An 18,518-nucleotide genomic window follows, 5' to 3' on the forward strand; every position below is an offset into this window, starting at 1 on the left:
GCTAGCTGTAGTGTGTTTCCTTTTGCATAAATAAGCTTTGGTGTCAGAGTTATGAAAAATGGGAAATATGACAGTCACCTTTAAAAAAGGTTCAGGGATAAATTCAACACGATTCACAGGCAAATCAGTAGAAACTACACAAGGAGCTGAATTAGTAGATGTGGGTAGGACAGAGCCGTCAAGCATAGGGAAAAGGATGCTCCAGTTAAAATAATGAAGTTTGAATTTAGAAAAATTTTTCAAGAGGCCCTTCATTACAGTCTTAAAAAAAGTAAATTGTCACAGGACAAAGGAACAAATCATACTTGTAATGTGAATCAACTTAAAAGATGGAAAGGAAAACTTAGCAATTAATGTTAAATTTATACAACTGAAGGAAGTTTACATTGGAAATTCATAGAGATCTATGCTCTTAAAGCATATAAAAGGCAGTAGAAAAAGAGGATGAAGAGCTATGTGGCAAAGCCTGCAAATGAGACAAACTTATCCAGCATAATGAAATCTGCAAGTAACCGGGAAGTTATAGGAAGATCTCATAAGACTGAATGACTGGGGAAAAAAAATGGCAGTTCCAATACATGTGCCAAACAGTATGGATAGAAATTATATCTGCATGGTGATGGATTCTACCTTAGCTTTACTCACTCATGGTAAAGATCTGGGAACCGCTGAGTGCAATTCCCAGTAAAACATCCCTCCAGTGCTCAAGGGCAGTCAAAATTCAAGCAGAGAGCTACCAAAAGGATAAAGGCAAACGTAAAACATCTATATGCTCTATGTAAATTCACAAGATAGAAACTGATGAAAAGCCTTTGAACCTAGTGTCTAGTTCTGATGACCCTATTCTTTTCTTATTTACAGTCATTGTGAGCAATGGGTTATTAAGGTAAATGGACTTTTTTTTTTGACCCTGAGGGGTGGCTCCTGTGTTAAGCAACATGACTAACAGCTGTTACACGTTTGTTCGAAGTCCATATCCCAAGAAAAATTACAGTTAAGAATAAGACAACAGTTGGATATTGACAGGCAGGCATGATGACATAAGTTTTGCAGAATGAGTGATTTTTGAATATCCCCAGTAACCTGGTGTTCAAAGGGTAGGTTTTTCACTGGTACTGTAAATTAGACCCCCTATCAGATCCCTCAGGCTGGACAAGCACAGACACTGATTATTTCTGAGCACTTCAGTCACTAGATACATTATTACTGACAATACAATCTTTTAAATTGTTTTCCAGACCCCTTAATTTTAGGATATTCTGTTTTCTTCCCTATTGCTAAAAGACATTTCTAATCAATATCCAGGTTTGTTGAATTCTTTTTTTCCACTCCCATGCTGATTTACTGGCAGCATTTAGAAAATGCAGCTCTGCTCCTCCAATGATTTACAACTATATTGGCCACCCTTACCCCGACCATTTCAAAAGCGGCTCACTGGCATTCCTAAGAACATAAGTAATTTTGTTTCCATTTTATAATAGGTCAAGGATGGCCCCAGGCTCAGAGTGAACATGTTCTTGAAGGGATGCTGGAACCCAAGCCTGTCTGAGCACACGGGGAGAAGCAATGAACTGCTGGACCGCAAGCCATCTGGGTGGGAAAATCAGGAGCGATGAGGAGCACGGCATGGTTATGTGGACTCTGAAGGTCTCTTCTGTTCGCTGTGGGGTGGACACAGAACCCCATACAGACTGAGCTCTGTCCGTTCTTAGACCTCTTCCCCCTCTCTGGCACAAAGGCACCTGGATATGGTGGAATAATTAGAGTCATGGCTGAGGGCTGTGAGAGATGTGATGAAGCCATGCACAGCACAGAGTGGAGCCCACATTTCCAGGGTTTAGGTGACACAAAGGACAACTGACAGGAGAGGCAGTGCACACGCAGGGCAACAGACTCATGTCAGAGGCAGGGAATGCTCAGAGGCACAGACCTGCTCACGTTATCATGGCTGCTGAGCTCTCACGGCTGCCCTGCTCACCTTTGGCCAGCACCAGCACAGACTTCTCAGAGGAGTCTGCAGGTCGCTTCTGTCAGGTCAGCATGTCTTCGTGTGGGTCGACGGCGAGTTGAGCCTCTGGGAATCTTCCTTCCTGTTTGTCTCCAAGGGAAGCATGGCCATTGAAAGCTTGTTTCGTGGGAGGCAGATTAAACCCTTAAAGATCTGCCCTCACTTTTTAAAGAATAAAATACTGCCACTGTTATAGTGAGAAAAGCAGAGACAGCTTGGCTTCTGCTTTTACACAGACTGCAAACAGCAATTCTGCTGCGCAGAGCATTCAGCTCATTGCATCTTCCACCATACATTTTTCCCCTGGGGCTCATCGGCACGGCGTCAGCTCCATGCCTCCCTGACTGATGCTTAAGACTCCCTGGCACTGTCTGGAGTGCTCTAGCTGAAAGGGCAGTTCCTCTTGGCTAGGGTAATCATGTCAGCCCCAGCCCCCTCACCTCTGGAGCTGAAATTATTTTATAAAAATGCCACTGCAGCAGCTACGGGCAGACGGCTCTGCCCCTCCCTTGTCAGTCATATCTATCTGCAGGCTGCCTCTGCATTTTTCATCTCCCTTGCAAGTTGGGGGAAAAGAAATAATACATAGCTCAGCTGTTTCTGTCTGTAGGCATTTAAGCTGGTACGGCTCAGCTGTATAAATCTTCCCAGCTGTGAGAACCTCAGTGCTTTTATTCCCATGATAAAGCCTTTGGCTCTAAATGTGTTTCAGGGATATTCAAAGTGGAAATCTTTCTCTCCATCTGGGGAATTGCTTGGTGTCGACTGACAAGGAAATGGGAGGTCAGTAGCATTAAAAAAAAAAAAAAAGACAAAAAAAAAAGAACCCTGGGTTATAGAATTAACTTTATACTAAACCTCAGTGTGTGTTTTAGGAAGAGAGGAGGGGAGGGGAGTCATGGGGGATGGGAGGTTTGACTTGCGCAGAGCCTTTAATTGGAAAACTAATGCAGCCGTCCCCAAGGTGCTGTGCTGCTAAGATCTGGCATTTTCCTGCTCCAATGGAAAAGGAAGACCTATACTTTCCCTTATAGTAACCTTTGCTGATTAATCAGTGTAGTGACATTGAAGTCAGTTCCAGTGGGAAATAATTGCTGTCGCTCTCAGACACAATATGGAAATAAGATGCCATGGTGACAGCAACTGTTTTGAAAGGCTGGCAAGGAAATCCAGATCAAAGATCAATGTCTGGCAGGCAAAGTGTTCACTTAAAGTCAAGGAGAGAAGAGTTTAGGCATAGAGGTTTCTCCTAAAACTGACAGGATTTGGACAACAGACGGACAAACTTTAATAAAAATCTGGATCCAAGGAAATTTTCATGCTGCAGGTTGGCTTGAAACCCAGGGCTCAGACTTGCAGGTGAATATGAGCGTCTCCAAATCTGAGGGGTATTTCAAAGGTCAGCTGCTTAGACAAGTAAGACAGCATCCTTGCTATGTTGCTAGGATTTGGCTTCCATTCCAGGTTCTGCCAAGGATTTCCTGTTGGTGACCATGAACGTGATCCCAGTTGCTTTTCCTGCCTCAGTTTCTCACCTGTAAAAAGAGCAATGAGCCCTTTCCCATCTCCAAAGGTGGTGTAATGATATCAAAATATCCAGTGCTCGGACACTAAGGTAATGAGCTGAGATGGGCTTGAGATGTTTCTGTTGTTCAGACTCAGTTCATTAAAGAAAGTTGTCCCATTGGTATATAACACTCATTTTTTTTAATGAGTCCCAAATGAGCTCTATTTGTGGAGCCAATATATACCAATTTATACCTGAAAGCAATTCTGGTCCATCCAGCTAAGTTTTATTCTTGGGTCCCTGGAAACAGAGTAAGATTTTCTACTTCTTCACCACCCCAGTAAGATCACTGATTTGACAGATTGAATATCCTGGTGCAATCCATGTCCTCAGCAGACAGGGCTTAAACTGTATGTGAAAGCTAAAAGGAGTCCCTGTCTCGGAGACAAAAAGTGCACAACGATAATAGCCTACTGACGAATTTGATCTTAAACATGTAACTGAGAGTTTCCCAAGCTTATAATATTCCAGGGCTGGCTTTTTAAATAATAATAAAAAAAAAATCACCTTGCTCTAAAGAGTGAAATATTGTCAGCATTAACAATACCTTAATGATATTTCTCATCGGGGAATAAATACATGGATTTGAATAATAAACAGCTATCAACAAAGCAGAAGCAAATGCAGCACCTACCATTTCCCCTGACTCCCATATTTCTAGGAGGTAAATGAAAACAAACCAAAGCAAATCACTGTGATCATGAAAACATATGGCACCAAAAGCAAGGAGCTGCACCACATGGTTTACATGGGAAACAGAACCTGATTTCCATCAGCATGATGAGAATTTGTTCCCGTGCTGGTCTGATCATGCAGGCCTCAGCCAGAAAGATAAATATGCTGGTGTCTGGGGATAAACTCAATTATTTTACATTTCCACTGAACTTTTATAACCAAGGAATGCAACTTCTTGCCTGCCCATTAGCAGGACTTGGATGGCCCATTGCTGCCTGCAGTAAATGCCTCTAGATAAGCAAGATCTCTCAGGAACCAGCTGAAAGAAGGCAAAACAAGGGCAACCTCTTAGAACCAACATATGGTGTAGTCAGATGGCCTGTGGGCAATAACAACCTGCATCAGGACCCCTGGTACTGACAAGCCCTCAGCTGCATGGGTACAAAGGACAAAGTGGGAAGAGGGATGAATTTATTGGGGTAGGAAATGGTAATTGATACCTTAAGTCAGAGTCTATGCTTCACCACTGATGTCTCATTTCTAAGACACTTAGAAAGAAAGATGTAAGTCTCATGAACTGGTGGGGTGTCATCTTACAATGTTGCTTTCTTGTCACAGGTAGTGAGTGGACCATAAGTCTTGATGCAAAGTCCAGCCAGGAAGATCAGCTGGGAACCCTGAAGAGGGAATTTTACTCACCACAGGGGAGGCCTGAGCGTCCAGTATAGACATGACTATTTCCCTCCCTCCAAAGGAAAAATCAAAAAAAATATATAATTCGGTAGTAGGACTTGAAAAGCTGTTGGCTCTAGTCCACGAGTTACCTCTGTGAGGGACAAATCAGTCCACTTCCCAGTGCTACCTACCCAGCCCTTTGCCTGCCTTGCTCTTTAAGACTCGATGGCCCAAATCCTCAGAGTTATTAGTACACATCACACCTACTGATGTGATTTGTGGAAATTGATTTTAGTGGGAAATGGCAGTTAAATTCTTCTGGTGATGGAAGCCAAGCCCTTTGAGACAAAATATGGTGTTATAAAGAGTATCTACCCCAATGAGGCTTTGCTGAGGGTTAATGTAATACCGAAGGATAATCTTTTCATTATATTTGTAATGGCTGGTGTCTTTTACTCAGCAATCCCAGTAGCACTTCCTATGTCCACCTCCTCTTTTTCTCACCTGTTATGTCAGATGGATGATGACCATCAATCACTATGAATCATGTGCCAGTGCATGTTTTTGCCAGCTCTGAGAAGGCTGTGCATTAAAACTGGTAGAAAGTAAATTAATGACCTACCGGGCACAAATCACAACTGCAGCATTTCGGAAGTTGTACAGAAAAAACTAATTAAACTGACTGCCATGCACCTAGGACAAGAAACCGGGAAATGTGCCAAAACAGTTCCCAAAATAGCTCCTTTTGAAAATGCAAACTTCTTTTTTCTTCCCTTACTTCCCTCCCCTTTGTAGCTGCCCTGACACTCATTCCTGCACAGAGCATCCAGGCAGTACCTTTCCTCCAACTATCATGGCAAATACTGCAATTTAGAGTTACTGTCCTGTGCACAGAACTGTTATTCCCCACTGAAATCCATCACATCTCACAGAAGAGCAGAGTACACCTGATCCTATTAAAGAGCCACCCCTCTACCAGCACTCCGGCTGGCTGGACCTCAGCTTTGTCACAGTATGGCCATCCTTATGCTCTTGTTAGAGAAATAAGCAGCAAGATGGAGTGTTGTCAGAAACAGATGAAGAAAAAGAAGGTGAAAGAGTAAGAATAAGTCCAGTGAAAACTGGCTGGAGAGAGATGACACACAAAAGAGATTCCCAAGAAGGACTCTCCTCAAGCTCAGGTGCCAGTGTTAGACAGAAGATCTGTGTGCCGTCCCTGTCTCTGTCCCAGATTTCCTGTATGTGACACTGGAAGAGTTGCACTTTCTGTATGTAAATTCCCCATTTAGAAAATTATGTTTTCCTTTTCAATTAGGCCTACAGCTCTTCAGGACAAGAAATTTCTCTTATTATCCATGTGTCCAATAGCAATCTCTATAGATTCTTTAGGAATATAAAATGTACAATGTCCCTTTGTGGCTACACTATTTCTTCATTTGTGGTCTAGAACTCAAGTACCATGGAAAGAACCATCTTTGGTGTACACTAGACAAACAGATGCATAAACCCCTCTAAATATGCCGTAAGTGCTTTTGGTTAATTACAATCCAGGGCTGGAGCGTAGTTATGCAGTGAATGGGAGATTTGGGAGCTATTCCTATATCCCAGCTGTCAGAGGGTACCTCATTTCCAAGCTCATGTAGTTAGGAGTTCCTTCTCTAAAAACACTGTAGTCCTCAAATGTGTTTATTTGCTATTCTCTGAGATTAATATGAGCTAGTAAGAAGCTGCATCCCTCTATCTTCAGCAACCTTATGCTGATTTATGCAAAAGAAACCTTACAGAGAAGGAGAGATATAAAATGGATGTTACACTGTAATCAAGATTCCTATCTGCAGAAGACAAATCTTGAGGAACAGAACTGTCTACACAATCTGGGAGCTGGATGCATCATTTTGGCTTGACTTTGGGAAGACCTAGACCTTTCTCCTGGGGCAGAGACAGGCAGCAGACCTGCCTGCAAAAGGTGTGCCCAGGTGTAGGACCTCCTGCAGCAGGTGGCTGAGCTGCAGGAGGCGGTGAGAAGGCTGCGTAACATCAGGGAGGCTGAGGAGGAGTTAGATAGCTGGTTCCAAGCGCAGTCTGCAGTGGACTCACAGCCCATGGCCAAACAGCCAAAAACTCCCCCACTGACACACACAGAAGGGAGGGGGGCCAATAATGCAGAAGAATGGAAGCTTGCAGTGGCAAGGACCAGCAGGAGGAAGAGACTTCTCCCGAAGCCTGAGGTGCCCTTGCAGAACCACTTCACCGCTCTGCAGACTGAAGAGGAAAGACCCGTCACATCAGGAGAGATACTGGAGCTGAGTAAGGCAGCCCGATCTGCTCCCTGTATAACAACCAGAGCAACTAAGAAAAGGTGATGGGTGATAGTAGTAGGCGACTGTCTTCTGAGAGGTACGGAGGCACCCATCTGCCGACCTGACAGACTCTCTAGAGAGGTGTGCTGTTTAGCGGGGGCTCGTATCAGGGATGCCACTGAGAGACTACCAAGCCTCGTACAGTCCACTAACTACTATCCACTGCTATTGCTTCATGTGGGCTCCCGTGATACAGCCAGAGGCAGTCTGAAGAGTATCAAGAAGGATTACAGAGCCCTGGGAGTGGCGGTAAGGGACTCTGGAGCGCAGGTAGTTTTTTCAACAATCCTCCCAGTCAAACAGAAGGGGTTTTTGCCCAGTCAAATCTGGCAAATCAACAAATGGTTACAGGACTGGTGCCACAGCCAGGGGTTTGGTTACTTAGACCATGGGACTTGCTTTGAGAAACCTGGTCTACTCGGGGCTGATGGGGTTCATCTGTCAGAGAAGGGGAAAAGCATCTTTGGTCATAGGCTTGCCAAGCTGATGAAGAGGGCTTTAAACTAAAGTTGCTGGAGGAGGGGAACCTCAGTCCATCCTACTCCTACCAGTTTGATGCCAGTGGCAGCAATATGGCACAGAGAGGGATCAGCAGGAGAGCATCTGAAAAGCAACACAAAGGAATTTCAGCCACTCCAGGCAGTAAGTTAGCTTCTTTGGGGCCCCAACTTAAATGCCTCTATGCAAACACACGTAGCATGGGGAATAAACAAGAGGAGTTAGAGATGTGTGCACACCTGCAGGGCTATGATCTTATTGGCATCACGGAGACATGGTGGGATGGCTCCTGTGACTGTTGGAGTGTTGGAATGGAAGGATATAGGCTCTTTAGGAAGGACAGGCAGGGGAGGTGAGGAGGGCGTGTCGCCCTCTATGTCAATGACCAGCTGGACTGCATGGAGCTCCACCTGGGGATGGATGAGGAGCCAACCCAGAGCTTATGGGTCAGGATTAAAGGGAGGGCAGGGACACGTGACATTATAGTGGGGGTCTGCTACAGGCCACCTGACCAGGAAGACCGAGTAGATGAGGCCCTCTGTAGACAGATAGGAGCAGCCTCACATTCACAAGCCCTGGTCCTCATGGGGGACTTCAACCACCCCGATATCTGTTGGAGGGACAACACAGCAAGGCATAAGCAATCCAGGAGGTTCCTGGAATGCGCTGATGATTGATAACTTCCTTCTCCAAGTGACAGAGGGGCCAACAAGGAGAGGTGCTATGCTGGAGCTTGTTCTCATCAACAAGGAGGGGCTGGTAGGGAATGTGAAGCTCAAGGGCAGCCTTGGCTGCAGGGACCATGAAATGGTGGAGCTCAAGATCCTTAGGGCAGCAAGGAGGGCGCACAGCAAGCTCACTGCCCTCAAGTTCAGGAGAGCGGACTTTGGCCTCTTCAGGGATCTGCTTGGCAGAGTACCGTGGGATAAAGCCCTGGAGGGAAGAGGGGCCCAAGAAAGCTGGTTAATATTCAAGGATCACCTCCTCCAAGCTCAGGAGCAATGCATCCCAACAAAGAGGAACTCAGGCAAAAACACCAGGAGGCCTGCGTGGATGAACAAGGAGCCCCTGGACAAACTCAAACACAAAAAGGAAGCCTACAGAGGGTGGAAGCAAGGACAAGTAGCCTGGGAGGAATACAGAGAAATTGTCCGAGCAGCCAGGGATCAGGTTAGGAAAGCTAAAGCCCTGATAGAATTAAATCTGGCCAGGGACGTCAAGGGCAACAAGAAAAGCTTCTATAGGTACATTGGTGATAAAAGGAAGACTAGGGAAAATGTGGGCCCTCTCTGGAACGAAACAGGAGACCTGGTTACCCAGGACATGGAGAAGGCTGAGGTACTCAACGACTTTTTTGCCTCCATCTTCACCAGCAAGTGCTCCAGCCACAGCACCCAAGTCGCAGAAGGCAAAGGCAGGGACTGGGAGAATGAAGAACCGCTCACTGTAGGAGAAGATCAGGTTCAAGACCATCTAAGGAACCTGAAGGTGCACAAGTCCATGGGACCTGATGAGATGCATCCACGGGTCCTGAGGCAACTGGCGGATGAAGTGGCTAAGCCACTATCCATCATATTTGAGGAGTCGTGGCAGTCCCGGGAAGTTCCCACTGACTGCAAAAAGGGGAAACATAACTCCCATTTTTAACAAGGGAAAAAAGGAAGACCCAGGGAACTACAGACCAGTCAGTCTCACCTCCGTGCCTGGCAAGATCATGGAGCAGATCCTCCTGGAAACTATGCTAAGGCACATGGCAAATAAGGAGGTGACTGGTGACAGCCAAGATGGCTTCAGTAAGGGCTAATCGTGCCTGACAAATTTGGTGGCCTTCTACAACAGGGTTACAGCATTGGTGGATAAGGGAAGAGCAAAGGATGTCATCTACCTGGACTTGTGCAAAGCATTTGACGTTGTCCCACACAACATCTTTGTCTCTAAACTGGAGAGACACGGATTTGACAGATGGACCACTTGGTGGATAAGGAATTGGCTGGATGGTTGCACTCAAAGAGTTGCAATCAACAGTTCAGTGTCCAAGTGGAGAGCAGTGACAAGTGGCATTCTTCAGGGGTCAGTATTGGGACCGGCGCTGTTTAACATTTTTGTTGGAAACATGGACAGTGGGACTGAGTGCACGCTCAGCAAGTTTGCTGACGACACGAAGCTGTGTGGTGTGGTTGACATGCTGGAGGGAAGGGATGCCATCCAGAGGGACCTTGACAGGCTTGAGAGGTGGGCCCCTGCGAACCTCATGAATTTCAACAAGGCCAAGTGTAAGATCCTGCACATGGGTCAGGGCAATCCTAAGCATAAACACAGGCTGGGCGGAGAATGGATTGAGAACAGCCCTGTGGAGAAGGATTTGGGGGTGTTGGTTGATGAGAAGCTCAACACGAGCTGGCAGTGTGCACTTGCAGCCCAGAAAGCCAACTACATCCTGGGCTGCATCAAAAGAAGCGTGGCCAGCAGGTCGAGGGAGGTCATTCTGCGTCTCTGCTCTGCTGTCATGAGACCCCACCTGGAGTCCTGCGTTCAGCTCTGGGGCCCTGTCCTGGTTTCGGACATAGGCGGTTCCCAAAGTACAGACGTGACAACAATGCTAAGTACAAACACCCGATTAGTTTCATGGCCTGCACTTCTATCATATCATACACCAGTGTTACAAACAACAACAACGTGGTAACTCTAACCCGGTACCCACAGATGATAAACGGCACAACAGGGAGCATATACTGCAAGTAGGGCATTACATAACGCAACTTCAAGAACCACAACACCAACTTTGAGAGCAAAAGAACCCACATTGTAACCAGCAGCTATCAAACCAATACAATGAATACTTATAACAAGTTTGTTTTAACACACTCTGATCAGATCCATCATTATCTCAACCCTTCGAGCCCCACGTTGGGCGCCAAAAAGGCTGTTGTGGTTTAACCCCAGTCAGCAACTCAGCACCACGCAGCCGCTTCCCCCTCCCCCCTCCCAGTGGGGTGAGGAGGAGGAAAGAAAAAAAAAGTAAAACTCATGGGTTGAGATAAGAACTGTTTAATAACTAAAGTAAAATATAATACTAACAATAGTAATAATGAAATATAATAATAATAATAGTAATGAAAAGGAATATAACAAAAAAAGGAAGGGGGGGGGGAAGAAAAAAACCAGTGATGCACAATGCAATTGCTCACCACCCGCTGACCGATGCCAGAGCTGCGATCCGCGCCGCCCGGCCAACTCCCCCTGTTTATATACTGGGCATGACGTTCCATGGTATGGAATATCCCTTTGGCTAGTTCAGGTCAGCTGCCCCGGCTCTGCTCCCTCCCAGCTTCTTGCACACCTGCTTGCTGGCAGAGCATGGGAAGCTGAAAAGTCCTTGGCTTAAGATAAGCGCTACTTAGCAACAACTAAAACATCAGAGTGTTATCAACATCATTCTCACACTAAATCCAAAACACAGCACTATACCAGCTACTAAGAAGTGAGTTAACTCTGTCCCAGCCGAAACCAGGACAGGCCCCCAACACAAGAAGCACATGGACCTGTTGGAGCGAGTCCGGAGGCGGGCCACAAAGATGATCAGAGGGCTGGAGCACCTCTCCTGTGAAGACAGGCTGAGAGAGTTGGGGTTCTTCAGCCTGGAGAAAAGAAGGCTCTGGGGAAACCTTATAGCAGCCTTCTGGTACCTAAAGGGGGCCTACAAGAAAGCTGGAGAGGGACTTCATACAAGGGCATGTAGTGATAGGACAAGGGGTAATGGCTTTAAACTGAAAGAGGGTAGCTTTAGAGTAGATGTAAGGAAGAAGTTCTTCACTGTGAGGGTGGTGAGGCACTGGAAGAGGTTGCCCAGAGAGGTTGTGGATGCCCCCTCCCTGGAAGTGTTCAAGGCCAGGTTGGATGGGGCTTTGAGCAACCCGATCTAGTGGAAGGTGTCCCTGCCCACGGCAGGGGGGTTGGAACTAGATGATCTTTAAGGTCCCTTCCAACCCAAACCATTCTATGATTCTATGATTCTAAGACAGAAGCTACTGTAAAACCAAACAAGTGAAAGAAAGCTAGAGTGGGTATTCACTGTTTTGTACATCTTCAAATGCAATACCTAGTCCTCAGTTCTTAGATTTAAGAGGAATGAAGTACATTTGTTTCTACTATCAAGTTTGGCCAGTGATAAAATATGTTTCAATAGGGCTGACCGCCCCATACTGCTGTTGCCTGGGGACTGATGATCCTGACACAGGGGAGAAGCTTCATTCATGTAAGTACATAATTCTCATAATTGCACAGCACAGAAACCACCCATGCAGGATAAGAAGTTCCCTGAGTATCATCAAGCCCTTCTCTGCTAAGTTGGAAGTGCCAGCTTGGAAGTAAGCAGCAAAGAGATATTGATTACAAAGACAAATTTTCCAATGACAATTTTTAACCAGTTTTTACCAGGAGGCAGCTGGATCCCAGAGACTGTGACACCAGCTACTTCCTCCTTCTATTTCTTTGTAGTCAGTACTAGGTAAAGCAGTACCTGGGTTCCCTGATCCCTCTGTGTGTGCAACTGCTGTGTAACTCATGCTAGCAGATTCGGGGATCCTTTTACTTGGTGAAAGTTTCCTTATTTACCACCCATAAGAGATTCAGCTGTTTTTTCCCTTGTTGAATCAATCTGTATTAGCCCTTTCATTTTTTATGGGAACACCCTGCTTTCAATCTGAAACTCTGCCCAAATCAGGATGCACGTGCAGCCTGACAATTTTGGTTAAACTCTGATGTAGTTGTTGAGTTCTCATATAAAATTTTCAGAAGCAACTAAGTGACTTAGGACCCTGCTTCTCGGTCATAATTAAAGCATTTAGGAATGTACGTGTCAGTGGAAGTCTCAGACAGCCATGAGCCTAGATGACCATTGGGAAATCATTTGATTTAGGTCCCAGGGTCACCTAGGTACTTTTGAAGATGCTCTCCTTATTTTTAAATTGAATGAGGTCCTGAGAATAGGCTGAGGAAGGACTGAAGAGGACTTAACCCATATATCTATGGTCTATACTAAGTGTTGTACGGTTGGGTCTTTTTCTCCAGAAAAGATTAAATTTGTTAGACCAAGATACACTCACCAACCTCAAAAAAGTTTGCTTATGGGTGAAGAGCAGCAGCAGTTGTGAGGAAAAGATTCCTAATCCTTTATGCAATAGATCCAGGGCACAGTGAACTAAATGCCATTTCTCCAGACTTTAAACATACATGCACTTAAATCAGCCTTCTGGGATACAGGAGTGTCTGTGCTGGAAGTTCGCCTGAAGTTTAAAGCACTAAAATAGCATTTCAGATGTAGCAGAAGTCATCTGATTTTAGAGGAATTGTGACCATAAGATTAACTATTGTTCACCCAAGTTTCCAGCAGCACAGTATCCTCCTCTCTTTGGCAGAGAAGGGAGTGCTGTCAGGGCCAAGGAGTGCTCAAAACTGCATGGTCAAGCCAGCAGTGAATTTGAGCTCTGTTCTTTTGCATCCTATAACTCTAATTTTCAGCATTAAAGAACACCTGCATCAGCAGTAGGGATCGGTAGGAGACAGAGATGAAAATGTACACCTAGCATACATCAATGGCCTGGATCTTTAGAGAGATGGCATATACTTGCACAGACTCTTGCCACCTAAGCTGACCCCTATTTTCTGATCCTGTCCTCATATGTGCTGGCTGGGATGGTGATGGGGAAACGTCCCTGAAGTACAGACCACCAGGAAGACACTGGGCTATTGCTGACTGTGAGCTGCTAATAGCTCATGCCTAGGAGTGGGTAATTATTATGGCATGCCCGATGATTGCTTTAATTTTTGCTCTTTTCCTGCATCAGCCCAAAATCCAGAGAGTTGCAAAGTGGTTTATAGGTCACATCCATTCCTCCCTTGGTTATATGTTGCTTGGTGCATGTAGTTACTTCCTAACTGATCAATCTTGTCAACAAGAAGTTAGCAAGTATTTACCCTCTCATTTCTCTGGATGTGTAAAGTGAATCATAGACATTAAGTGACTGGTCTCAGGTACTTACAGCTACCTTGCATTAGTCTTAGACTGTGGCTAAAACACCGAATTCTGACTGTAGGACACAGGATTCAACCTCATGGCTACAACTGTCATGTCTAACACAAATATGCACTGCAAGGTATAAAGACAAAATTAAAACAAATTTTAGTCCTAATACTGTGAAATCTGATTAGTGCAGAAAGGGCAACTCTGAGCCGATATTTGATAGTGATGATGATCACATTTAACCCCATTAGTCATTTCTGATTTGCTTAGCATGTTCAACATGCTGGACAAAAAATATTTAAAGAGACGCAATCGATATGTTTCTTTTAACACTGGGTGTGCCCTTTGTTCTTTCAGTTCACAATGACCTAAAATGCTAACATCCAGATTTGATCCAAGTTTTTATTCTACTTTACAGAGATTAGCAGAATGGAGAACTCCTGATTCCGGCACTAAGGGAAGCAGGAGTTAGTCATCCTGCCTATATAATAAAAATTATTTTGTGTATCACAGTGTATCCAGTGGCACCAGTAATAGCTCATTGATCCTCTGTACCTAAAAGGTTGCAGCAGGGTTGTTTGCCAGCATCAGTTAAGCAGAACAATAGTTGTGATTGGGAAAATATTGAACACTTTCCATGCTGATGTTACGCCTTGTCACAGCTCTTTTTCAGCTGGGTTACTGTGCTCTGACCTGTCATGAAACACCTGTTCTTCAACTAGTTTCTTTGCAAGTTTTCTCTGTTAGCCTCTTTTTCTCTCTCTTTCCTCTCAGTGAAAACATAGCTCTGACAGTGACTTTGGAAAGCCTCACAGCTGTTTTTCTTATTCTGAAGTAAAGTCACCCCACCAGCTCACAAAGAAACCCACTTGGCTTGTCTTTATGACACTGCCATTGTGTGGGTCTGTAAAACACCCTGCTTCTCAAAGCTTGCACAGCCAGCAGCTGTTGTGTTATTTTATTTGGCTCTTTGTAATTTTGGTTTTGGGTAAAACTGGTATTTTTCTCTTGGACAATGCTGCAGGGGGAGAAAGGGAGCAAAATCTAAGAAAGAGAAAAGCCTGATGCGCAGTAAATAATGAAAAACATCAATGCTACCAGTGATGCAGCCGAAAAGACGTCATGAATCAATGAGTCAGCTGGACAAAGGCATATTGAGAGGTAGGAGTCAGGGAAACATGTAGACATTTGGCAAATCTAATGAGCTCTAATAACAGATATATTTAGCAGTGCTGCGTGACGTGAAGGATGAATCTCATAGTCAGGTTAACCCTTTGACAATGGCAGGCATATTGCCAGTCATCTTCCTAATCACTGACTGAGATACTAGGTAGAAAAAGTCCCGTCTTCTCATGGGGAGAGATTGACGCAAATAGGTGGCTAAACAGTCACTTTTCTATTCCTCCCTTGTATTTGTGAGAGTGACATCCACGTGAAAAAACTGTAGTAAACTACTCAGTACAAGACTATCCAAGCAGGCTCAGAAAAAAAAGTATTTGTTCTAAGAATGACTATGTTTTTACACCTCTCAGTAGAGCAGATGGGAGGGGCTCCTTTTCTACTACCATACGGAAAGCCCAATCCCAGATCTGGCAGTGTAGGTTTCATGGAAGCAGGCCAGGATCAGTAACTATCAGTGCCACTCAAAGGTGTAGAAGGGCAGACCAGAATTGTCAAAATCAGGCTTTATCATCTCCACAAATGGCCAAGACAGTACACTCCCAGGACAAGCCTATCTGGGAGAATCTTGCACCAGAGACAGAAAAGTGAACTATACTGAGCCAAGAGTCAGAAGGTTTAGATTAAACCTGCTCCTAACACAACAGAGAGGTGGAAGATCAGATTCAAATAGTTCATCTACTTTAAGAGACTTTACTGTGCATCTTCCACAGTGACAAAACCTGCTCATCTGGGGTTAGCTGTCAGTAGGACATACAACTACTCACAGATGGTATTTTTCAGGTTGGTACCTGGTAACTAGCAGTGGATGGGTTAGAAGAATGATCTTTTTCAGAATTTAATTTCAAGGAATATCTTTGTTTTCCATTCAGTTTCAGAAATAATTAAGAAAATGAAATAACAGAACTTCCCTTTTTGCTTCTATCTGAAAACCTTGTTCTAGTTCACTTCTAAGTGATATGGCCAGTATGCGTGGAAGGTCCTCAGAGGGTCACTGAGAAAATATCTAACTAAATGCCAGCCCCAGACACTCTGGGGGAGGTCACCCTCTTTTAGAGAGGTTAACACAATGCTGTTTTAACACAGAAAAGAGGTTAACTCTGATACTGATACTTCTGCTAACTGCTCAATTTTTTTCACCCCAGGACAGGAAAAGGCTATGACAGACAATACAGAAAGGAGAAAATGGAAAGTTTAGGAAACATAAAACTGAACGGCAGCAAAAGCTAGCTCATTTTCACCAGTACTAATTGAAAGGATATTTCCAATCGTCACCTTTGTTTTAGTTAAGAGAGAGTAAAAATAGTTTTCCAACATTGGATTAGGATTTGGGATTAAGTCCAGGCCTTATCATGACCTTGTAGTCTTGACCACTCAATCATTGTGCAGTTCAGGTCTTCATCAGAAAAATGGGGCTCACATTGCTTTCTCATTGATTATTTAGTTTCCCACAAGGTAGAAGCCCAATGTGGTCCCCTCTCTCCCCAGAAAGGGTAGATGAGCCCAGAGCTGAAATCAAGAACTGTTGTCATCGTGTTGTCTCTACTCATATGAGTGGTTCGTTAGCACAGGATGATCAGGATCTTAGTGCTGGTCTCCAGATGTTACTCCACAAAACTCTGACAGTAACAACAATATTGCATTTGAAATATACATTTCCTTTTGATAACTGCATCTAACCATCCTACAGGGATCAGAAAAAACACCACACATGTAGGTTGGTAACCAGCTGACCTAAAATTTCAAACATTTGCAGTGCATTACTTGTGAGCAATCTGCAGATTGAGAATGACGCAATTCATTAGAAAATGCATCTGCAGACAAATTTACACAACAGAAAGAACTGACATCTCCTGAAGGAATCATTGCAAATTATTTATCCAGTTTAAGTCAAAATAGAGTATGAAAGGTCCTTCGTCCCACAGCTTGTAGAGCAATTTATAGCTGATAAAAATGGTAGCATTCAGGCAGTCAATCTCTATCAAAACCAAACAAATTTATTACAGTGTTTCACAGCTTAATACTTCCTTTTCACAGAGCAAAACCACAAAATATGTGTAAGTTATGTTAGTGGCATGTGTCAATGGCCAAAAAAGAGAGGTTTTGAGATGGAAGGAATACCATACAAAGTACCTTCTGTGCATTTAGTGAACATCAAAAATCAGCAGATTCTAACTACAACATTTCTTGTTGCAGTTTTCTGGAAAGACAGTATATCCTGAAACGTCAGCACACAGAAAGATGGAAGAAGGAGTACAGGAGCATCCAGCCAGTCTCTTTTCATCCTTGTTTTATAATCCAAACAGTAAAGTAAAGCAGGTTTGTGAAGGGAAACAGTAACCTTACTGTTAGCATTTGGAAGTGCCATGCTTTGGAAAGAAATCAAAATAGAAGTCACAGTTGAGTTATCTGTCCCTAAACCTTGCCCTGATGATCTATTTCAATAAAAATCTGCAAACTCAAAAGTGTAAGTCTTAAAGGCTTGCAAAGTCTCCAGCAGATGGTGTTTTATTTGTGCATCACCATTGGGCCACATTTGCTAAGGCTGGCATCTATTTATTCCTCTGCCCCAAAATATTATTATTATAATTTGTATATTTAAGTGCCAGATTTTCTGATTTGGCTGAGCTGCACTCATCACTAGAACAGGAAAAACTGGCTTTAAGCCACTTATATCTTCCCCTGGAGTCCAGAGGCAGCCAGATGTCAGTCCAGTACCTTGCATAAATCAAAGCAGCCTCAGGAATGCTCTTCCCGGTTATCCACACACACAAAGGGCTACTCTAGCGCCCAAGAACAACCAAGACAGCAGAGTGTTCCAGTTATGTTTCTTTTGCCCCTGATATTTCCTTTCCATTAGGGGAATACAAAGCACAATGTGGTTCTTGAGAAGTCTCTGCTTTATGCCTTGAAGAGATTTAATTTATAGTGGGAACCTTAAGAGGCAAGAGGTGCCAGTTTCATGGCATTGTAGGACTGGGACAAAGAGACTGTAGCTTGGCTGGGGTTTTATTACCAAGCATCAGATTTGTCTTTCTCCTTGGTACTGAAGAATACAGGGGAGGAAGTTCTGCTTTCTAAAATATATGGGATACTTTCTATGACATGAATGAGACATTATTTCACCTAATGTGCCTTACAGCTCAGTAATTTAGGGTGCAGTCTTGCTACCTGTTCCAGGGACCTAAATTACACCAACAAAGTGCAGAAGCAGAATTATATCCATAATTTTACAGGTTTAAAAATTAGATTTTGGGTTAAAGCCAGTCTGAAAATTTGAATATAATATGTGTATATGCATGCGGATAGAGGATGTACATTCTGACCGGTTTTCAAGGGAGCATCAGTAAAATGTTGCCAAAGGGAGAGAACTATGTCTGTGATATAATCCATCTCAGACATTATTTCATGATCAAGGTAATTTTTCTGTCCCTATGGCAATATTTTACACAAATAATGCTAAAGAAAACTGTCCCTATTTGTTTCATTACACTTCTGAGTGTAAATCTTCATTTGAAGAGCCTTCTGAAACAG

Source organism: Gymnogyps californianus, chromosome 2 (assembly GCF_018139145.2).
Source record: "Gymnogyps californianus isolate 813 chromosome 2, ASM1813914v2, whole genome shotgun sequence".
Taxonomy (NCBI): Eukaryota; Metazoa; Chordata; class Aves; order Accipitriformes; family Cathartidae; genus Gymnogyps; species Gymnogyps californianus.